The sequence below is a fragment of the Pimephales promelas genome, chromosome 11 (genome assembly GCF_988280905.1).
Source record: "Pimephales promelas chromosome 11, fPimPro1.hap1.1, whole genome shotgun sequence".
NCBI classification, from domain to species: domain Eukaryota; kingdom Metazoa; phylum Chordata; class Actinopteri; order Cypriniformes; family Leuciscidae; genus Pimephales; species Pimephales promelas.
Genome location: NC_142779.1, coordinates 22,503,836 through 22,529,398, shown reverse-complemented (window position 1 = coordinate 22,529,398; position 25,563 = coordinate 22,503,836).

The window sequence follows — 25,563 nt, the reverse complement described above, 5'->3', positions numbered from 1 at the left end:
ATTTCAAAGCATTTTGAAAGTGACACACTTCCTGCTGCCAGTTGTTGGCGCTATAACTTTGACTCACAATAGTCACATCCATGTGATCGGTCTCTTACAGCGAAAACACTGCTGAAGTTTCATCAAGATCAGTTAATGTATGCTGAAGTTATAACACACATCCTGTTTCATGTTTCTCGCCATAATTTCGTTTCCTCGCCACGGCCAAACCGTTCGAGATATCAAAAATCCCGTGGCACTTTTTCATCCTTAATGTCTTGACTTCACGCTGATCGAGTTTCGGCGAATTTGGTTCAGTGCTCTAGGAGCAATAATTTAAATTCCATTGCATGTGTTTTAAACACAACCCTAAATAGCCAACTTCCTGTTGGGCTGGGGTAAAAAGTAATAGTGTGAAGTATATATGAAACGATGAGATCTATATGTGTACCAAGTTTCATATTATTACATGCAAGTGTGTTTGATTTATGGACCAAATTTTCAGACCAAGTTTATTGACCAAGTTAATCTGATTAATAAACTAATTATATAAAACTATTGTCAATTCACTACAATTAAACTGGTTATATGCCTTTACTTATAAAAAATAAAAATAAAAACTTAATTAAAAAATACCAGGCTTGAGAAATGTATTTTCTTTATGCAGGTCATACACACAGCAGTGAAATGGTTAAGCCCCCTCCCCCTGCACACACACACACACACACACACACACACACACAGACAGACAGCCAGCCAGCCAGCCAAAGACACAGAGACATGTAGGCTCAGAGTGGCCATATTCAAACAAAAATATCTGACTTTCTGTGGGTCCTAGCTAATAAGTGTCAATTAGAAAGTTGTCCGGCTCGAGGAGTACAATATACATACCAATTTTTGTAACTCTAGTTAAAACTAACCACCCCACTTTTGTCAAAAGGTGGCGCTACTGAGCCCACACCACGCCCGTTTCTGCAACTTTGCACATGTCTACTGGCTAATAAATGTTATGTGTCTGTCGAGTTTCATGCAATTTGAAGCATGCTAAGGGTCTCAAAAGCATCCTAAAAGCATCCTAAAAGAAGGGTAAAGTTTGATGCGTTGCCACGCCAACAGTTCACGGCAACAATCCATTCACAGGTCTACATCTGCCGTATGTTTACATTATACAGATGAAGTTTGAAGCAAATCGGGTAAAAATAAAAGGGTGATTTCAAAGCATTTTGAAAGTGACACACTTCCTGCTGCCAGTTGGTGGCGCTATAACTTTTACTCACAATAGTCACATCCATGTGATCGTCCTCTTACAGCGAGCACACTGCTGAAGTTTCATCAAGATCAGTTAATGTATGCTGAAGTTATAACACACTTCCTGTTTCACGTTTCTCGCCATGATTTCGTTTCCTCGCCACGGACAAACCGTTCGAGATATCAAAAATCCCCTCGCAAACTTTCCTCCTCAATGTCTTGACTTCACGCTGACCGAGTTTCGTCGAATGTGGATCAAAGCTCTAGGAGGAGTATTTCAAATACCATTGCGAGCGTTTTACAAACAAACCTCAATAGCCGACTTCCTGTTGGGCTGGGGTAAAAAGTAAGAGCGCGAGGTATAGATGAAACGATGAGATCAACATGTGTACCGAGTTTCATATTATTACATGCAAGCGTGTTTGAGTTATGGACCGAGTGTTCGGACCCCGTTCCAGGGGGCGCTGACGAGCCCCCCTGCCACGCCCAGGTACCAGCTTCAGCCCGGCTCTGATGGCCGCGGGTTCTGACCCGTGTGCAAAGTTTCAAGAGTTTTCGAGCACGTTAAGGGCCCCAAAAGTGCCCAAAAGGTAGCAAAATAATAATAATACTAAAGAAGAAAAATAATCCCAAGGAAAACAATAGGGCCTTCGCCCTTTCAGGGCTTGGGCCCTAAAAATAATCGGAAGGAAAACAATAGGGCCTTCGCCCTTTCAGGGCTTGGGCCCTAATAATAGAAAAGAATAATCCTAAGGAAAACAATAGGGCCTTCGCCCTTTCAGGGCTTGGGCCCTAATAACACATGAAACAAGGAGGGGTACAGGGAATCACAGGACATGAACAGATGACCCAAAAAACATGAACTTCAAAATTAAAGATGTAAAAACACAAATGTGGAACAAATCAAAAACAGACATGGCACTGAAAAAATCACTTTTGAACATGTACACTCAGGTTCTAATTTTATCAATAAGGGTAGTCACAGTTTGGTAACCAAATGAAGAGGAGAGGGTCCAGTACTTTTAATAAACTTGCGTCCTACTCAGCGGGTCCCCAAGCCTTCTCCAGCCTCCGACAGCTTGCCGGTTTGCCCGCCAGCTTCACCCGAGCCACTCAACGACGGACAACGGCCGCCATCCACCGCCGCTTCCACCATTGACGACGACGGGGCAGATGCATCTGTGGAGGAGTCCAGCTGTTCTATCCTAGCATCAGGAAAGCAGGCCAGCATCGAGTCAGAACTGATGCGTCTGCTCTCACAGGCCATTGCGAGCCTTGGCCTTGAGTGGGAGATGGCCACGCAACCCGCGTGCAACCAGCTGGATGGATGTTTCCTGCAAAGGGACCATGCCCCACCACCTTCTAGGCCTGCACCTTTTCTTCCTGAGATCCATGAAGAAGTCGCAAAGTCCTGGAAAGCCCCCTTTTCAGCCAGAGTGCACCTCCGTCTCAGCAGCATTCTCAGTGGTGGATAGTGCGATAGACAGAGGCAACGCTCTGCTGGCCGCCACCCTCTCGGCGTGGGCCCTGGCCGAAGATTGAGATAAAGCCCAAGGCCTCAAAGTCTTCCTAGCCCTCCTAGGAAAACAACAGTGTTCAAGTCTCACCACGGCCAGACTTCACGGAAACTTTTCGCTCATTCAGTTCCAGAAAATGCGACCGTTCCAGTGTATTCTGCAGTAAACAAGCCAGTACCACGGCCTGCTTGCCTGCACACAAACGCCATTTTTATGGCGACTCAGATAAAAGCACAGAAAGAGTGTAGTTTCTGGTATTTAGGCCACCGCCGATGGTTTTATGAGTGTAATAAAAATGCCCACAGCCCAGTGTCAATTTATACACACAAATACAGCCTGCCACAGTACAGGGCTCGCACAAATAAAATGGATTCATGTCGGTTGTGCATGAAATGTTGTGAATGTGCCCACAACCCAGTGCCCACAAACACTACACACTGCATATCCAATGGTTTCTGTAAAAACAAAACTAACACATATACAATCAGATCATGCAGACGGTGTTTTCAGTGCATGTAAATGCCTGGGCAAAGCTTCCCAGGGTATCAGGATGGGTTTTGAACATTATAAAATGGCTATTCACTGCATTTCACTCAACGTCCCTGCCGCTACATGGAGTGGGTCAAAACTACAATAAAAATCTACTTTGAGACGAAATTGCAAAACTTTTGAGCAAAGGGGCAATAGAGCCTTTGTAGAGCAGATATTTTCTGGTACCGAAAAAAGACGGGGGTCTCAGACCCATTCTAGGTCTAAGACAGCTGAACAGAGTGCTTGTGAAACGCCAGTTCCGTGTGCTTACAACCAGGAAAATCCTTGCACAGATGGGACTGGTTTATGTCAATAGATCTGAAGGACGTGTATTACCAAATACAAATAGTGCCACATCACAGGCGATTCTTGAGATTCCCCTTCGAGGGCCAGATCGGCTTGTCCCTAGCAGCCAGTACATTTACACTGTGCATGGACACATTTACAATGTGCATGCTCTCGCACCCCTTAAACTTCGGGGCAAGAGAGTTTTGAACTACTTGGGTGATTGGCTGATTCTATCTCGATCACACTCAGAGCTCATAGAACACAGGACCATATTACTCGAACATCTCGAGAATCTAGGTCTCAAAGTCAATTGGGCGAAAAGTTTTGAGAACCTTGGAGAGCAATTGACTGGTATCAGTCAGGTGTTAACCTGGGGACTTCGTTGACTGTGATGGTGGAGTCTACAGACGCCTCACTTCGGGATGGGGAGTGCTGCACGAGGGCAGACCGTTCTTTGGCCAGTGGTCAGAACGAGAGAAGCTCCTACACATAAACTGTCTAGAAATGATGGCAGTCGAGAACAAGCTGAGACGTTTTTTGTCCCAGAATAAAAGGTCACCACGCCTTTGTCCGCTCTGAATTCTCGTCCATTTCGATGGGCAGAGTTTACAAAGCCTTGGGGCAAGCCGCCTCCTCTTGTATGCCATAGCGCTGCTACAGGTCTGTCAGGCCAGGGCACCCATGGACATGCACGAGTGTAGCTCAGACCGTGTGCTCATAGGTGAGCACTGCACTGCATCCATCCTTGCCTCACAGGGTACGAATGTCATGGCGTGCGCGATCGGTCTGGCGATGTCCACCTTAGTGGTCCAGGAGTGCCATATTTTGCTCAGCCTGGTTGATATGCTGAATGCGGACAAAGTTTGGCTCCTGGTCCCAGGTTGGGCTGGTCGGCAATACGAGGGAGAACTGTGTCCAACAGTTATCTGCTGCCCAAGCACAGAGGGATGCATCCAGCACATCCTGCCCGGCGGCTCGCTGCTGCCTCAATCCCGCTGCCGGTGGTAGTTCTTCCGCCTGCTCATCGCCGAGGGCGTTCCATGGCCGCTGCTCCTGCTGGGCCTCTGCAGCAGCCTCCAGCCTCAGTATGAAGCCGGCCGCAGTCGGGACGCCCAGCCCAGGGAGGATGCTCTTGGAGTTGGTCACGATCCACTCCCTCCTTATTGATAGACATTGCTCCTGTCTTGTGTGAGCACATCACAGTCCTACTGGCAAAGGATGCGATGTAGCCTTTCTTTCAGCCGATATGAAAAGTGATTTCTATAAACCCATATTTCATTGAAACTTAGAGTGGTGGGTTATGACCATCTTAGACCTGTGTCAACTGAAACAGGCCCCTTTTCGAAAGCCTCTGTTCAGTTGCTAACACATATGCATTTCCAAATGCTCTGTCCCTTAGATGGCCTGCAGCATTCAACCTAAAGGACAGTACTTCAGATCTCAATCCCTCCACTCCACAGATCATTGTGTGTTCTTGTGTTCGAAGGTACGAAGTATTAGTACCCTTCGAGTGCTCCATAGCCAGTTGGGTCTTCATGTCGACTGGGAGAGAGTATTCTCGCCTACATTCTGAGTATCTCTTTTTCAGTTTGGAGAAGGATTCGGTCCAACACGTCTCTTCAAGTCGCAACGGCTTTGGCCAGGGAGGGTAGAGACATCCCCTGGCGGTCCAGCTGGGCGGTTAGACATGAACAGAACGCAAGCCTTAGACCTCAGACCAGCTCTTATCTTTTAGTTTCAGCAGAGAGGGAAGGCTGTTTCCAAGTAAAGTTGGCCCACTGATGGTGGCTGCCTTCAATTCGGTGAAATATTCCAAGATACTCATGTCCTCTTAGGTGTTATAGAGCTCCTCTATAATGAGTGTGCACTCCACCTGGACGTTGACAGAGGACTTTGCTGACATATTCTAGAGTTGGGGGCTGGGCAACACCTAGTTTCATCTGCTGCTTCCGTGGGCTCCCTTCTCCTTAAGCCAGTTTCACCATGAGCCCGGTTTGAGTGTCAGCTTGCTGTGCCTTCTACTCCAGTTAAGTTCCCTTAAACCGAACCCTGTTGACTTCCTCCACACCCCTCCGACATCGGACGTGCAGAAAGTATGTTGTTAGGCCTACCACTAGTGAGCAGTGTAGAATCTGTGTCAGGCTGGGTCCTTATGTTGCGGTCCCTACGGTGACCCCATATTTGTTCTCTTCCACGATACGGCTACCTTCAGTGAGCCCGTGTCTTCCCTCAGTAGAGTCTTCTCTGCCGTCACTGTCCGGTGAGTCTCCCCCTGTCATAGGTTGGAGCCACCCCAGTGACATTCCATGTGTCATACTGCCCGGTCTTCTTCCCAGTTCATTTATCTATTCTCCACGTTGCCTCCCTCCGTGTTGGATGTGGCTTCCGCAGCGTCTCTTCCTTCCAATGTGTGGGGAACGCTTTCCCAGTGGTCCTGTAGGAACAGCAGTGACTTCCCTATGCCCTGTCCTACCCTGCCTAAAAATTGCGGGGGCATTAGGAGGCTTTTGTCTACAGTAGGCACTGGAAGGTGGCAGTTTTAGTGGCGCTTTCAAAGGTTATCCCCTTTCAGTCGACCGTCGACTATGTCCTCCGTTCCCTCCTTCAGGGAATGGTGGGTTGGAACCAGGACGTTCTCTCTAGAAGATGGAATCAGTACTGTGTATCTTTGCTGTGACTGCAACACGCTCTGGTTCGCTATAGCAATGAAAAAAAATGATTATATCCGCCCATCGAGCTATATTTATAGGCCCAGGCCACGCCTTCTTTGGCGGGAGGTGACGTAGTGTGTGCGAAGCGCCCCCATTGGATCTGATGTCACCAAGAGCCTCTCTCTAAAGGCTGCTGCAGTTGGCGCAGGACAGCCAATAGGCACGCGGGCCGTCTTGGCACAGCCCATTTTACATTAATTCACAATTAAGGATAATTTTTGGCTACAATATCTCGTGGAAAAGAAGTTTTCCCCTAGCGTAAGATATTATGTAGTACTCGTTCCCTCTTCTAGTACAATTCTATTAGATAATTTGGAGATTTTTAATTGCAATTCTGAGGGGGAAAACAGATATAATTGTGAGATCTAAACTAGCAATTGCAAGGAAAAACATTTTTTTATATAAACTCAGAATTGTGTTAAAATAATACAAACACACACGTAATTACGGTTGTTTATCTTATAATTCTTAGCTATAAAAAAGTCAAAATTGTGAGATAAAGTCACAATTAGAGAGAGAGAGAGAGAGAGAGAGAGAGAGAGAGAGAGAGAGAGAGAGAGAGAGAGAGAGAGAGAGAGAGAAAGAGAGAGATGAATTGGACATTTGGGGCGACTGGGACCACCCAAAGTGTTATATCCTGTTAAAAGCACTGCCCTGTACAGGTTGATTCATGTGGTAGCTTCTCAGAGACACGTCTGGTCCCCGTCCAATTACTATTCCAAAATACGTCAGGGGACTGGCCTGCCACAAGTGACTACCACACTGAATCTGAGACACCTGTGTCTTCTTGGCAACTGTGGCAGGTGTCTCAGATATCTGGATTGATATAATGGGTGGGTGAGATGGTAAGAGCAGGGTTATAGATAACTAGGTCACACTGGACATGTGCTTTATTTTACCTCCTGTCTTACAAGAAAAGAGCAACCTACACCTGCAGCCTGGGCTCAGTGAGCTTCACCCTCAGGGCTGAGCAGCAAATCCAGCACATGCATGATGATTTATTCATCGCAGATCTTTTGCAACTTTTGCAACTACAAACTGCACCAGAAGAACAGTAGCTTTACAAACTACACTGTAAAAAAATATTTTCAAGATTTGTTATCACAACATTTTTTTATTTTGTCAAATCAACTTAAATCATTTATTTAGTTAAGATAACTTATTTTTTGAGTTTCTGATGATTAAATCAATCTCCTTTGTTCTATTAACTCACTTTTTCCATTTCAGTCTACTTTAAATTTTAAGGCAACCAGGTTACTTAATTTTTTAAGTTAAACCAACAATATTTTTTACAGTGTATGAAAACAGGCAAAACAGTCCAAATGTCAAACTTAGATGTCCGTACTGAGATCTTTGACAAACAAATGGTCATATTTTGGTTCTACAATAAAAATCTTTTATGTTAAAGAATGTATTTTTAAAGAAAAGCTAAGCTCTTTGAATGTGAGATTTAGTTTAGAGGTCTAAAAGGTTCCTGACATTTGTGTCAAATTGTCCATGGGAAATGAATATGTGTGGGTGGACAACTGTGCAAATGTTATCTTATTTTGTGACCAAGTCTTCACATGAAGATAGTTCATGGGCAGAGTCTAAATTTAAATTCGTTTTTGTTTTACTTAATGCATTTAATCTTGAATAATAATTTTGTTTTGAAGTTTTAAGTCATATATTTAAATGTATATTATAGTTTTTACATATATTTGTTATAATATATTATTAAAACCCAATTTAAAATATAAAAAAAAAAAATTCTATATTTTGAAAATGTATTATACATTTTAAAATGTATTATATATTTTACCAAATTATGTTTATCATTAGGAAGTGGAAATGTGTATATATATATATATATATATATATATATATATATATATATATATATATATATATATACATTTCCACTTCCTAATATATATATATATATATATATATATATATATATAGTTTAATTTAAACTAAATAGTTTCAGCTGAATTTATGGAATTTATGGCCATGGAAGTTTGTGATGCCATATACATGATTAAAAAGAATATTAACAAAGATTTTCATTGCCATCTACAACGCTTTCTGTAAAAAAAAAAAAAAATAAAAAATAAAAAAAAATGTCTCACCAGTTACAATTGTCTCTTTGCTTGTTAACTTTGTCTCACCTGGGACTTCCACTGAATGCTAACAATGGAATCTGCAAGAACTTCATTTTCCTATCAAGATTAAAATAACAGCTGAGCTCATGTTAATTATCTCTGGGCATAAGTCTCTACCAGAATTGCTGGAAGCTATTGAGATTTTTTAAATGTAATGAACTACAAAAGTATTAAAACTCATCGAGTTGACAAAAACATTTTTTAGAGATGAGTATTGGTTGATCGGATCACAAGTAGATGAGGGAGACCCATTCCCGTTTACACCTGTGTCTCTTTTGTCAACTTTCGACCACTTCTGTCCTGGTTTCTTCGAGGGGAGGGTCTGTGGGTGGATAAATGTATTTTCTTTGTTTTATTTTTTTCAGATCTTTCAGACTTAGAAAACATGAATGGTGATCTTCAAACCAAACTTGGGTCTTTAGCCGACAAAGTTTAAATCCTGTCTGGCTAGAGCGCTTCCCATAATGTTCATGCATTAGGTCAGTAGGCGGAGAGTACAGTCTTTTTCTTTTTTGTTTGTTTGTTCGAAAGCATTCGACTACATGAGAGTCTACACGAAAGCAATCCAGTGTGAATTGTGTGAAATTCGTGTTTACCTCTGAAAGCGGTCAAAAGTGGTCAAGCTCAAAACTTTTTACACCCCGTTTACACCTGTATTTAGCATCATCCAAGTGATCCAAACAACCAAAACACATGTGTAAACAGGGCCTCAGACCCTGCCTGTTTATGCTTGTATTTAGCATCATCCGTGCACCTGTGATCCAATCAACCAAAACACATTGTAATACCAGGAGTAAGCAGGGTCTAGATGCAGTTTCTCAGTAAACTACAATGCAGTCTAAAACAAGAAAGATGTCAGCTGAATTTGACCATTAAATATACCGATAAAAGGAAACATAAATAAATAAATAAATAAAATGACCTTTAAAATGCTGAGTTGTGTAAAGTAAGATGCATTTCAAAGAACAGGTATTGACCATTTTGGAGCAGAGTTGCGTGACATGCACCTGTGAGCACATTGTGGTGGCAAAAAAAAAAAAAAAAAAAGGAAGAGGATCAATGGACTAAGAGAAAAAAAAGTCTTCCAAGTTCCAAATTCCAAATTCCAAAAGCATGAATTTGATGGAAACAATATGTCTACATGATATTCACATATTCAGTTGATAGGGGACATATGCATTAGCCCTACAGTTACGGCATAAAATAATATTTAAACATAACATTTTACATATGTAACATTTAGCATTTTTTATCTTACAATTCTGACTTTTTTCCTCACATTTAAGAGTTTATAATCTCAGTTCAAACTTTATAACTCTCAATCTCAAGTTTATATCACTTCTGAGGGGAAAAGTCAGAATTTGCGGGATAGGCTAAACTCGCAATTCTCAAGAAAAGAGACAGAATAACAAGATAAATCTCAAAATTAAACATTTTTAGACTTGTAAGATATAAACTCATCATTTAGAGAATTTTTATTCCATGTTTTCCACATTGCAGAACTGTCATTTTCTGCTACCATACTCCGCCCACAAAACACCCCCCAAAAAAAGAAAAAAAGTAGCAAAAGTATGTCCCTACTAAACATACATATTGGAAATGTTAACGTTTTTGCTGGAGAAAATGTATGTTAAAATGATTTTAAAATCTGAGTTTAAATTAAGGAATTGGCCCAAATGTTGAATATTTTTGTGACCACTGTTCAGGTCCAGATGGCTGCTATTTGACACTTTTGCAGGTAATGCGAATTTGGGCATTTGACACAAAGAATGCATGTTTCAGAGATCTAAAAACACAGAGGAGCCATGCAAACACTTTAATACAGCTGTCATCCTGAGAAACAATTACCATATGAATAGAACAATTGATTGAATTAATTCACTAATGCATTCACTGGACATTTACAATGAATCTGAACTGTTAGAAATATGTACCCCGAAGACATTAGATATAAGACACAAACAAAGGATATAATTCTGACATTCTTGCTTTTTAAAGTCCTACTTAGTCATTTTTAACACTTTAAAATTGAAGTCTAAAACTGTATTTTTGTGTAAAGCTTTATGCATGTATGCTGAGCACTTACAGAGGTGCTTTATTACAAGTCATTTTTTTTAGCAGGTACTGTAACCTTGTGTCCTATTATGTCAGTGGTCAATACATGATGCATTAGCTCAAGTTAAATGCATAGCTAACTTTACATTTGCCCTCCATTTAACATTGCTCTTTATGCTTTCCATTTTCCTCCTCCTCATCTGGCACCCGGTGTTTGCATTCTTGATAGGCCTGTAAAATATGCTAATTAAATAAGGGAAATGTTCTCAGCATGTTAAAGGCGCACTTTGCAGCTCTGTTTTCATTGGGGATTATGAATGCTGTATTTGAAGGCTTCTAAACCAATTTGTTTGAATAAAAAATACGTTTAATAATCTGTATTGCAACATACAATCCTGAGGCTATAGATGTGGCATATAAATTGTGCAGTCAGAGTCAACTGTCAGGAGGATGTAAATAAATAGCTTCGGCTATGACCTCACCGTTCAAGTAGGATAATATTTCATTAAATCAAAAATAATATTGCAAACTGCGAGGGATAATCTTGAATACTTCAGGGGAATGTACTCTTTTCATATGGTGTACAAACAAAGAGTTAAATGCAAATCTTCGCTGTTGTTATCTTTCTGTGGTTTGTAATTTATTCCTACAGATTAATCAGATGCAACTTTTTCCACAACTGTTCTGGGGAAACTTGCCAAATTAAACAAAACATTTTGCTAACATTTATGCAAATGCTATTCAAGAAACAACTGCAAACAAGCCATTGTTTTTCGAATTATGTCTCCATATTTTAAACGTCTCAGCAAAGTTTTAATATGACGGTCAATGACATGAGATGCACTGAATATAGTATAATAAGATATCAGAATAAGTCACAAGCATATTTGAGTGTTTTAAAAAACAAAACAAAACAAAAAACTACTGAATAAATCCACATGTTTGCTGTACAGTATATTTGTTGGTTTTAGGGGTTGCACGACTGCTGATGTCTGCTAGTCGATTTCTTATCAAAACAATACTCGAGTTACTCATCTCGTGGTTCATGCTACTGTAAATTAAAATACATACTGTAGTTCTTATCAATAAATGTTGATTAATTCATAGCCTAATACAAAAATTACATAAGTAAACTCATTATGACATTATATATTTTAATTTTCCGTTTAAGACGTTTAAGGGGGCCCTAAAAAGGCAAATATTGACGTATGGTCAAAAGACGTCCCAAAACGTCAGTTATATGACGTGGTTCGATTCCTCAGTCGATACAGACAAACACTCCCACGCCATGCCGGAAATAGATGACGTCACCCGTGACTTTGAGACACACATCCCTAAGAAGCCTAAAGCTGATTTTATAGAACAAATAAAAATTGAAATAAGGCACTCCCCTTCATTCTGTAAAGGGAAATTATTACGAACAGCTACACAAATAAAATCAGCCAAAATTTGCTCCCTGTCACAACACCAGAGCAACAGGAAACCAAGGGCCAGATTTACTTACAGCTTTTGCATTTGTAGGAGTTTCCCTTTCAGATGCAACATTTATGGGAGGAAAGTATTTGAATAAATCATCCAAGGTTTGTGCTAGTCAATTTAATGATATTTGTGCCATTATTTAAGTATTTATTAAACCAGACACTAATTTGTGCAAAGTGTTAATCATCTTTTTATGATAATGCATACTGTAGCTCCAAAACACTTTAAGCATTATGCAGTTATCCTTCTTTCATAGACAACTTGGGCCATAAACAATTACATCATGCTCACAACTGTGACTATCAGGTTTTAGATTGATTGTTTGGCTCTTGCCAATGCCAACTGAAAGGTCCTACAGATCACGGGTCAGTTAAAGATGATCTGATTCCTCTCACCAGTCCATCAGTTCTTCCAGCCTCCCTACAGGAAGATGTGACAGATCCAAATTCCAAAAGACCAGCGGATTTAAGAGCAGTTTCTTCTTCAGTGCTGGCAGAGCTCTTAACTCCCACTGCTAATCCCATATTATCAGCCTAGAGCCACTACTCGCATTCCTGCATGACTTTCTGTGCTTTTCTCTGCAGAGTATGCTGTCGTCTACTGTTAATTCCTAATACTACATTGACCTGATTGGTCCACATTGCCTCATATACTGTGCCTGAGCGGTTCCTTTACAAATAATTGCTCTGTGTTTGTCTGTCTTTTATCAACAGGTAGAGCCCTGAAATTGTATTGTGACTGTGTGCACCTGTTTCTTTTCCTAATATGTCACTACTGAAGATGTTACCAATCCACATGGGATGCAGCAAAGAATCATCACAGGCTAATCAGAATTGGGCACAGAACCCAAAGATGGTAATAAAGTCTTCTTTTTTTTAAAAAAAAGAAAGGTTTCTTTCAGTTCCCAAATAGGACACTTATTTTGTGTCATAAAATTACAACACATTCTCATCCGGGTGTCATCTAACTGACACTGTTGACCATGAGTCTAAATCCGACGCACATAGCAACCTTTAGCGTCAGTTAGATGATGCGGGTATAGGTTTAGGTCTGGGGTGGGGTTAGGGTTAGACCACTAGGAGGTGCATCTCATATTGACGCTAAAGGGTGCCATATGCGTCGGATGTTGAAGGTCAAAAGCGTCAGTTAGATGACGTCTTAGGATGAGAACGGGCTGAAAATTAATAAAATCAATCAAATTTGAATCAACCAGCTTTTAATGTTTTATAGTATATTCAGAACTACCCTCGGATAAACATATATGATAAATACATGAACAGTTTTGATATCCATGGACAAGATGTTGAATTGGAATTTGAACTGGAATAACATTTAAACAAATGGAATGCATTTTAAAAAAACTTCAACATTCACATAACAGAGGGATTTTATAAATGCCAAATTTGGCATGAAGCGGAAGTTAAAGTCCCTGTAAAGGTAATAAAAACAAATCTAAACACATGAATGTTAATAATGTATTGCTAAAACACATTACAAAGACTGTGAACTGTGAAGTACTGAATTGTGGAGTTAGACCGTTAAATAGTTTTTCACCGTTGCAGTGTTTAGGATTTTTTGGGCGGAGCTAAAACGGGACTCGATGACGCACTGGAGCCCCTGAGCGCCTGGACACGTCCTTACTGTCGATGACACACTGGAGCCACTGAGGCTGACCCTCCCCAAACAATAGAGCACAATCGCATCAGTTCCCTTTCGAGGGAACTTGTGATGCGTCAATGATGCTTTGGGAACACCTCCAGCGCCCCCACATCTTCTGCTTCTTGTAAAAGACAGACCTTGGCCATCGGCCTGTACAGACAGCTGCTTTTAGTAAAAAAGAGCAGCTGCTATTTTAGTAAAATAGACAGCTGCTTTTCAGCTGCTTTTTTTTTTTTTTTTTACTTAATTTGCACATGACGCACAAATACTTTACTGTCAGGAAAAGTTTGAATTATGTGTCCCATAAGCCAAGAGGTTCGAGGCACTGTGTTATCCACTATGTCTTCCGATTTAAAATTGCGTTTGACTCTTGACCATTTCTGATATTCTTGAAGCTGTGGTAAATACTCCTGAACCCATCTCTTCCAGAACAAATGTACTGGTACATGTACTGGACATGCACTGGACTTGTACTGGACTTGTTTCCATCGTTTACAAGCATAAATATCATCCTTTATTAATTCCCCTGGTGGTAAAGATGGTGAAGTCCTCAAAAGCAACAGGTGGTTTGGTGTTAATGCTTCCAAGTCACTTCTGTGGATGCATAATAATTGGACGACCATTAATAATAGCTTCCACTTCACAAATAACATTGTGTAGGCCTTATTCATCTAGATTCTGGACCTTTAAGGTTGAATTCAGAACTTTACGTGCAGATCTAATTAAACTCTCCCATACCCCTCCATAATGCGATCCAGTTGGGGAGTTAAATGTCCATAAAAATTCCTGTCTTAATGAAGACATCATTGATTTTACACTGATTCCATTCCTTTCTAGAGACTCTTATCTCATGTTCTGCTCCAACAAACTATCAGATCGAAGTTCCTGGACTTGTCCATGTCTTCCAGTGAAACTTATGAAAGAGTGCAGTGCATTTATGAAAGAATCTGTGTCCAGAGAAGGTGCCACTTTAATATGTATGGCCCTTTTGGCATCCTGGAAGTCTTCGACAGATGATGCATTTGGACAATACTCTCCTTATTGGTGTACTTACACCAGTAATCCAGTACTTTTTGTCGTGATTTAGACAACATATGATTACGACCAGCATGTCCTACGTCCTGGTGTATGTGTCTCAGGAGGATATCCGAGATGTGAGAATTCTTGGCCAAAATGACTGAATGTTTGGATTCTTCAGGCATTGATGCCCTACTCAAACGTCCACCAACCCTCAAAACATCATCAAGAACGGGACAAAGTCCATGAATGTAGCTACTTTTCTTTATGCTTTCACCTCTTTTTAGGATAGCAAGCTCATCAGGAAACATCTTTTCTTGTCTGATTCTAATAATCTCCAATTCATCAGTCTCAAGTTCTTCTGTTGAGAGGTGAGATTGTTCAAGTTGACCTCTGAAAATCTCCATTTCTCTTTCCACAGAGATTAGTTGTTCATTTGAATCAGAACAAGAAAAGTGTCAGATGTTTCCTCTTCTCACTAAAAGACAAGAGCAGATTCTTAAATCTCAAAATCCAAGCCAATGCTTTCTTTAAACGGAACCAATAAGAAAAGTAATGGATGAAACATGAAAGCACATCATCCTCTTCTTTGAGCTGTACAGAGTTTTCAATTCCTCAATGCTTTCCTTGACCTCAGTGTCATTCACTTCAAGCTTCTCAAGTTCTCTGAGATTAGCAGGCCACTTACTTTCATGAAGAAGAAGAAAGGCAGGACATGAGGTCCATGTCTTGTTATTAAGAAACACGTGGACAGTTGATCCTCTGGAAGCAACATCAGCTGGATTGCTTGCTGTGTCTACATATCTCAACTGTGAAGCTTGAAAGGCCTTGATGATTTCTGTCACTTTATTGGCTACAAATATTCAAAATTGAACAACCAATTCAGGCAAGACATCATGCCATACTGAATCTCCTTTGCAGATATCTTGCAAGAATTTTTTTTTTTTTTTTTTTTGCACACAACACTACAGGACTCACAATTCCCATCAGATTGTACATGGAACCAATCATGGAAAAGATTCCTCTTCTGGTCAGAAGTCTATTAGATTGTACATGGAACCAATCATGGATAAGATTCCTCTTCTGGTCAGAAGTCTGTCTTTGATTGCAATCTTGAATTTGAATATGTCAGATTCAGATTTTGCGTTTCTCAAAAGCATTTTGACCCAAGTTGATCGTACACTCTAAAAAATGCTGGGTTGTTTTAACCCAATTTTGGGTCAAATATGGACAAACCCAAAATGCTGGGTTAAAAATGTAATGTAAAAATTTAACCCAACGGCTGGGTTAGTCCATATTTGACCCAAAGTTGGGTTAAAACAACCCAGCATTTTTTAGAGTGTACAGTATCTCAAATGTGGTAACATCTACAATAACTGGTTTTGTTGAAATACAATAAATGATTTAAGATTACTGATCATGACTGAATTTAACCAACCTGAAAAAAACTAAAAAAAACAAAAAACAAGGGTTTACTGAAGCGTAACTGTCAGTGGACATAATCTGATTCTTTCAGCAAGATTACTTTGCTGAATAAGTTTGATATAATCTTCTTTTGTTTTATATGATGAATATCCTTTCCATCTTGATATAAGTACAGTCAACTGTACTTGGGTCTAAACAATGTAGCTGGTTTAGATCAAATTCGATTTAGATCTAGTATTTTTAACTTCATTATACTGTATTAATCATCCTAAATTTATCAAACGTCATTATAGGCTTATTTTTGTTATTTATCACTATACACATTGTATATAATTAACCTCTAAGTAAAGACAGGTGTAAGTATTCTCTCCGACTGCAGTCCCTTGCAAAGCTTCCATTACTGGGAAGATCCACTCAGGGGTGCATTTCCCAAAGCCAACTATATGGTCGCAAGTTCTGTCGTGTCAATAGAGTTCAATGGAACTTGCCACCATAGCTGGCTAGCGATGCTTTTTGCATTTCTCAAAAGCATTGTGACCCAAGTTGATCGTAGAGACCACTGGTGGCATTATCAACTCAGGCTTACGATGCTTTTGGGAAATGCAGCCCAGTTAGTTATGTCAACAAAAAATTATTAATGTAGTTTAACAAAAAATAAGTAAAATATATTAGTTGAATAACACAATAAAGTAAAATTGTGCCAAAATGTTAAATTGTATTGCTCATTTTAATTAATTAAACTGAACAAGAGTTCTTTGTGAACTATTTTTTTGAAGCTTTGGGAGAACATGCCTGATCTAAAAAAAAAACCCATCACCTTCCTTCAAAAAATTCTTATCAAATCTTTCACATAAGTACGATTGGCTGATTCTAGGCTTTTCTACTGCTGAACCGGACAAGAATTAAGTGATGTATTGTTCCTGCAGCGTGACAAAGACCTGAAATCATACTGATCTCTGACACAGCAGGTTTTTGATGGCTCTGTAAAAACGGAACATCATTGCTTTCGGCAAGGTGACGGATGTACTCATCTGCCATAATTCACATTTAATATCTTAATCCCAGAGGTCCATGGAGGCACGTGCTGTGTGTCCTTGCTTTGTATCCTTTCCTCTTCACTCACCATTAAGCACCACAGCTATGCTCTGTTTCCCAACAGGATAAAACATGAACGAAGCAAATGCCACAAAAACGGGTAAACCTATAGCACATTTCATACACTATGGCAATTCAAAGTGCTTTACAGAAAGGAATTTAAATAATCCCAAAATAAAAGCAAGGAAAATTAAAACAGTTATCAAATAAATTAAAAGTGTTATATGTAGATAAAATTAATTAAAAGATTAAAAAGATGATACATAGATAAACTTCTCATCTAGCAAAACACCAGTGTATAATACTTTTCACAACTCCCAGTTTTACTGAGAGATGTTCCCATGGTGATCACACTGTGTCTGTGGTTTTCTTTTGGCTAAGAAATCTATTGGACGTCTCCGATGGAGCCGATTTTCTCCTAAAATCGGACAGGGGGACCTTGGGTTCACTGCCCCATCAGTCCGCACCCCCCCCAAAAAAAAAAAAAAAAAAAAAAAAATCCAGTCAGTAATTAAACTCAAGGTTCACCCCACAGAATCTCAAGTTTAATTACACGTCAAACTTACTACTCCACCACAGACCCAGGTCATCTCTCAAATTTATTCTGTAAGAATTATACAAATAATGGATGCTTATTCTATTATAATACAACAATCTTACATTTTTTTGAGCAATTAAGCAAGAACATAATTTACCTATTGTACAGGCTTATTAAAAATTACAGGGTACATATCTATGCATTTATACAGTCTTTTTTTTTCAATAAAAGTAACCTTTTGCTTAAATTTTGGGGAAAGATACTCTTGTTGCATGTATTTGTGCTTGTTACCCTCTTGCTCCATGTAGTTACAGGGTAAGTGTGACTTTGCAGGCCATAAATTAAAGTGGTGCTTGTTAACCTCTTGTTCAACTGTAGTTAGGGTAAGTACAATAAAAATAAACACAATCTCATATCACTGACTCTGAAAGCTTTATTTGAAAAAAAAACACACAAAAAAACCAATTCAAAACAGATTTACAACACTTTTTCGTTTAAAAACTGCTTTTTTATTTTAAATAAAGTTCTAGTTCTATAAAGTTCTATAATATTTGCAGTATATATATATATTTTTTTTTTGTGTGTTAACCCTTTATTGCCCAAACTTAATATTTTGTTCCCTTATACTTACATGCAAATACTTTATAGGTACACTATAATTACCGAAGGTTATGCTGTAAATTCATCTTGATTATGCAATAATTTCTGAGCTATATTCTAAATTGTTACCGAGGAATACAGTGCAATCAGTCAGACAGTGAAGAAAAAAATACAAAAACGAAATAGAAAAAGAAATATTAGCTCTAAATCACTAACTATCTAAAAATCATGAAATTTCTAATGCTTGGTTTAATTTAGTTTTGCACAAATGAAAGAGAAAAACATGCAGGTTTGGAATGAGAAACACTTTATTTCAACACTCTACAGTGCGCAAACTTATTTTAGTAACCCTAACCCTATAAAATAGTCAACTAATAATCTAATGAGAGTTGACATTTGCAAAGTTACTTATAGTTATTAGAATGTCTAAAGTGGAATATTGAAATGAAGTGTAACCTTGGAATGACATAAGGATGAGTCAAGGATGAGTTTTTCAAATTACACCTTTAATTACTGGTGATTTTGTTTTGTGTGGAATGCTGCATTCCCGTGTCCTGCATGCGGTCTTGGGCATCATGCCAGACAAAGATGCTGTTTACCACACTGCTGAGAGAGGTCAGACAACTCTGGGGCAGAACAAGGCTGTGAAATGTTCATCATAAAATAGCTTGATGTTCTATAATAGTACACCCCCGGGAAGACTTTTGTTAGGTCTGATTTTTTTTTTTTTTTTTTTACAGAGATGCTATAGAATAACTATTTAGAAACATTTGAATAAAACATTCTTAAAATAACCTTATTTTTCCAGGTGTAAAATAATATTTAAATAATCTGAAGAACTTTTCTTTTTTTTTTTTTTTTTTACTTTTGTGCAATGAAAATATTCCATGGGTGCCATTTTTATATTCTAAAAGAAAAATAAAGGTTCTCTAAATGGAATCAAAGGTTCCATGAACCTTTATTTTTTAGAGTATAAAAATTACACTTTTGTAACTTTGGGTACAGTATTATACTCCTGTGAGAAAATAAGTCACAATACTATTCCTTAAAGACAAGACTTCTTATCGTATAATAAATATCTCTGAAGTGTCTGAAGTTTACTGCCATTGATTTCAACATACATTGTTTTGTGTAACAAGGCAAACTTAGCAGTTGATGAAGAATGGGGCAGTTAAAAACTGTATCTGACACAACAGGAAACCCACAGTAGGTTTAGGAGCACCATATCACAGGAAAATAGCAGTAACATTATAAGTGTACCTCAGGCCCAAATATTTTGTTATGAACTGCTCCGGGACAAAAAGGTTGAGGATATAAATGCAGTTTATTAACGTAAATCAAAATCGTAATCAGAATCAGAATAAAGGCAAAGGACATACACAGGCAGGCAATGGAAACAAACAGACAAATCCAGAGCAGGACACGGGCAGAGATCACGAACAAGGAACAAAGACAACATAGGAAACGCTCAGAAATGCAGTGGAACAACATACAAGACTTCGCATGGAATGATGAGGTGAACCAGGCTTATATGGGGTGAACTAAACAATAAAATGGGACACAGGTGAATGTGATAATCAGGGATGATGAGTCCAGGCAGTGAATTATGGGAAATTATGGAAAAATGATGGTTCCAGCTGATGACCGTTACAATTATCATGTATCTAACTCAGTTTAAACCTTTTTCTAATGAGAAGAACAAAGAAACTTGCATAGCTATACAAGGAATCAGTTGCCTGGGACAATGGTCAGTCATTATACAAAAAAAAATTTGACCACAGAATCCAAATTATATGCCACGATTATATTACAATTATATGCTGATTTATTCATGAGAATGATAATTCTCAGCTTCTTAAAGTTCCAAACACGCATACATACGAATGAACAACTTGATGAAACAGCATTAAAAGAACACGTGAGGCCTAAAATAATGTCATTATAATGGGAATCATGCAGTTTGATTTCTGGTTCCGGTTTGCAAATGACGCTAAAAATGAACCAAGAAAATTATTAACAAATTCATCATACACGTTTTCTGTTCACTGGGCTCATTACTGTTTGAGTGTCATATCTCACAACAACATAATTATATCTGTTTATGAGCTATTTCTCCCAGGACCCTGTGAAGGAAACTATGAGAACAAGTTCCATTATGAATGTGTTTAGTCAGCAAACATCACTGTCATCCAAGCTCAAAACCTCTCAAATACCACCCACAGAAAATAAACTCTCTTCTCAACTCTCTCTTCTATTTTAAGGTTTGACCCATCCAGCACACATACACTATATTGTCAAAAGTTTTGGGACATCTGCCTTCACATGCACTTGAAATTTAATGACATCCCATTCTTAATCCTTAAGGTTTAATAGAATTTATTTATATGGAGTTGGCCCACCCTTTGCAGCTATAACAGCTTCAACTCTTAGAAGGCTTTCCACAAGGTTTAGGAGTGTGTTTATGGGAATTGTTGACCATTCTTCTTGAAGCACATTTGTGAGGTTAGGCACTGATGTTGGACAAGAAGGGCTGGCTCGCACTGCTCTAATTCATCCCAAAGGTGTTCTATCGGGTTGAGGTCAGGACTCTGTTCAGGCCAGTCAAGTTCCTCCACACCAAACTCACTCATCCATGTCTTTATGGACCTTGATTTGTGAACTGGCGTGCAGTCATGTTGGAACAGCTAGTCAATATAAGGTGAGTAGATAAAAAAGTCAAAATAGAGAGGCACTTCAAGAGAGTCCGAACACGCCATCAAAGACAAAAGACGTCAAAAAGTGAGATAAAATCAAATACTAAAAAAAGTGGCAAACGTTTCAGTCACATGTGCCAAGTTTACAAGAAAGAGATACAGTATATATATATATATATATATATATATATATATATATATAAATATTTATACAAATATATATATATATATATATATATATATATGAAGAGTTCAGATGCAAAAGCCTCTAAGTGCCATTTGAAATTTTCTTCTAAAATGATCATTTTTATCAAGCTCGTATATTTAAGTTCAGTAATTTCACTTAAATGGCAATGAAGATTACCTATTAATTGTTATTTAAGTGAAATTACTGAACTTAAATATACGAGCTTGATAAAAATGGTCATTTTAGAAGAAAATTTCAAATGGCATTTAGAGGCTTTTGCATCTGAACTCTTCATATATATATATATATATATATTTTTTTTTTTTCTGAATTTTAGATCAAATGAATGGTTTGATGAGCATATAGTGACTTCTTTCAAAAACATTTAAAACAGTAATGTTTCGAAACTTTTGACCAGTAATTCAAATTCTCTAGACTTCATGCTTCATTCTTGCCCTCATCATAGTGATTTTTGCAAGATTTGTAGAAAAGACAGCACATTCCTTTCTGTTCTGGAATGGCACAGTATGACCACTTGGAATGGCACAGTATTTCACGGCTTCCTTACCCCTTCTTCTTCTTTCTTTAAGGGTTCATGACAAGTAAGAAGCTCGGATGGGCTGTAATGATTTCACGTTTTCTCTTTTACCAGCCTTTTCAATGATTTTTCATGCTTTTTTTAAACCACACTGGAAATGGACTAGCCCAGAAATTAACTTTTGGTTAAAATCTGCTGATGTTTTTGTTTTTTTTGTTTTTTAATCTGTAAAATGCATGTCTGGTGTCACAAACGGTTGACATAAAACTTACCAAGAGATCATAGCTGCAGCATTTAATACAATGTTTGAAAATAGCAGAAACACACATTTAAAAATTTTGTCTTTCTCGTCTGGGAAAACAGACTAGAAACATTGATGACTCATCTTGCAGTCAAGGGTGTCTAAATTGCTGTCCACTAAACTGCTTAATGTCCCCAAATATGTCCAGCACCTGTCTCTGTCTAGCTATAGTCAGCATCAAATGCCAATTATTCATAGCTCCTGGGGACAAGAATCAATATTTTTCTTGCACATGAATTTGGGCACTGGTAAGGACAGTCGGCCCAAGTTTCGGGGCCCTTAATAGGCTCTCCTGGCCTCAGGGCCCTCTGTAAATAATCACCTTCTCAATCTCTGTATTTTGCGAAAAAAGAAAAAGAACAAATGGTAATATTTGCATGTTAACCTTTTTTTACTATTACATTTAGATGACAATATCTTTCCATTTTTAAATAGATCTTTTCTTGGGTGGCAGTGGCTCAGTGGTTCATGTAGTTGTCCACAAACCAAGAAGGTTGGTGGTTCACCTCGGTTCCACCTGACCAAGTGTCGAGGTGTCCATGAGCAAGACACGTAACCCCAGCTGCTCCAGACGAGCTGGATGGCGCCATGCATGGCTGACACCGCCATCGGTGTATGAATGAGTGAGTAAATGTAAGGCAATATGTAAAGCTTTGGTGGCCATTGGGTCTGTGAAAGCGTTATATAAATGCAGTCCAGTCCATTTTCTTGCAGAGTATCACACAGCTCATTTCATGGTATAACAGGGGTGTCCAACCCTGATTAAAAACACCTGAAAAAATTAATTGAAAAAACACCTTGGATCATAAATTACATAATATGATTGATTAGGGATGAAGCTAAGCACCTGCAGGACAGTGGACCCCAAGGCCTACACCTGAGGTTGAAGAAGAGTTTAGCAGTGAAAAAAAAAAATAAGAAATGTATATGCCTCAATTTTAGGAGACTTAGACAAGTCATACATGCAGCATATTTTGACTTATACATTTTTTTTTTGCATCAAATAAATGACAGAAACATTGATGACTTTGAACTTTTTTATACCTACAGTAAATAGGGCAGCATATTATGGGAGATAAAACTAGATCAAATATTTCAGAAATTCCTTTGGATATGTTCACCTGAGTCCAGATGATATAAAAAGTGACATGAAATGATTTTTTGATAATCATTTTCCACTCCTGCCTGTTTTAGGGTTAAAGGCGGCAAAGAAAGTGGCAAAGAAAGCTGCTCATCAACTCAGCATCACACAATGTTGGATCAGTACACACAATGATGAAGATAAAGTTCCAACAAAGTCTTTAATACTAACTCATAGGGTAAAAGAACACACAGAATAGAACATAACATATGGACTGATGACAGCTCGCTTAGGGCGGGTCTGTGTTGAAATGCTGCTGTCAATCAACAATCTTGGGAGGGGCGTCCAATGTAGTGACGTCACAAAATCAAACGGCTCAGTTTGAGGCAGGTGAAAACATTTAAGAAGATTCAAACAAAAAACAAAACAAAAAAATGGATGGATTTTTTTATTATTATATTGTTGTGTACAGGCACTGCCAAAACACATTTCAGTACAATCAACTTGAAGTGCATGTACCATTATATGATTATATGATATTATATAAGTTCTACTACAAAGAGGTTGAGTAATGATACAGAGCTAAACTAATGACTAATCATATCAGTATCCATGACGACTAACGAGTAGCAGGAAAAGTAAAGTGGTAACCCTTTTAATCTTCATCTTAAACTACAGTTGTGAACATTTGAAGTGGATCAAAAAAGTTAAAAGTTGTCCAAAGAATGGGTATTATACAAAATACATGTATAACTTTGATGAAAGGTTTTGATCCACTTCAAATGTTGACTAGTATGGGATTCCATAGGGAGAGTGTAATTCTACACTTGGACAGCAGTAGTGGGCACACTGGCTTTAACCAGAAATCTGCCGACCACAAGCGATTAACTCCACTGATGCCTTCAGCAACATCATTTTGCCTTCAGTTAGAGCAAGAGAGAAACAGCAATAAAGAGCACATATCTTGGTGGTGCCCTGTTACGGGTGGTTGGACACCACCCTTAACATAAAGGAGAGACGCACACAGATCGGCTCACAGGAAAAAATAATAGGGGTATGTTTATTTAGCAGGTGTGTTAAAAAATAAATAAAAATAATAATCTAACCAAATTATTTTTTAATTAATTGAGCCCAAACCAAAATGTGTTAGGTTGGGCTATTTATTAATGCCTGTGTGATGTTATATTTTGTTAGTAGTTATTAGTAAAATAAAAAGGTTCCATCTCACAAAACACCGAGTTGGGATTAGAAGGTTCTATCTCCAGTAGATTCAATATCCAATCAAAACCCTGTATGAACAGGAATGGACCAATCAAAACCCACCTCTTAGCTCTGTAGCCTGGACAAAGAGCTAAGGGCTGGACATTAGCCTGGACATTTGAAGCTGGCGATGGCGTCCAAAAGACATAAATGGACACCAGCACTAGAAGAGATCGGTAAGTTGAAGCACATACAGTATAATTAGCTAGCTAATGTAAACCAGCTTGTTTGCCAAGGTAGTTTAGCATTAGCGGATATTAGTATTAGCTTGCTAGTGAACGTTATCATTAGCTTGCTAGCTCGCCAACAGCTTGCTTATAGTTTTGCATGTAAATCAATGTATCTGACAAACATCCTTGTATCCTTGTAGATGGGCTGCAGCTTAGCTTACATAACACCAATTTCTAACTTTACTCCCCTTAAATGCAAGCTGATAGCTTTTTAAGCTTGTTAGATTATTGGTGTCTTGATGACAGCAGCCTAGCATAACTCCAATTTCTAACTTACTCCCGTTCCATAAATGCAAGCTTACTAGCTTTTTAAGATTTCAAGATTTATGTGCTAAGATAAAAGTTGCCCCATTTATATCAGGATAATAATTAAAAAAAAAAAATGTTACAGAAAGTATAAAAGAGTATACAAGAAAAGGGCATCATACAAACACGTTTGCACACTGTCAGGCATTTATTTTATTTTTATTTTTCTGCTAGGCTTTTCTGCTGTTTGCCTGGGAGCAACAGTGTGCCAACTTTTTGATGGAAATGAAACAAACAATATATTTCAGAAATACAGAAATCGTACTATTGGTTGGATAATAACACTCGTAAAGCAGAGAGGAAATGGAAGCATGATCATTTAACGGTATCATTTGAGATTTGAGTGTTTGGTTAAGTTTCAGAGAGTGGCGAAGTCCGCTAGATCTAAATATTTCTCTGATTTAATTGTTAAACACTGTCATAGACCTAAGTTTTTATTTTCCGCGATAAATTCAGTAATAAGTCCAAGTTGTCAATTTCATGCGGAACCCTCACCTAAACGTTGAGAGAAATGTTTTATGTTTGTTGTGAATAAAGTGTTAGCTATTCGTACATCTTTCACTTTACAGCTTCCAGACCAGTCTTCAAATTAGCTGGTTAGCCTGTTTTTCTTCCAAAATTTTGTGCATGTCTCTTTAATGGAACTCTGTGAAGTTGTTAACAGGATGAAAACAACTACCT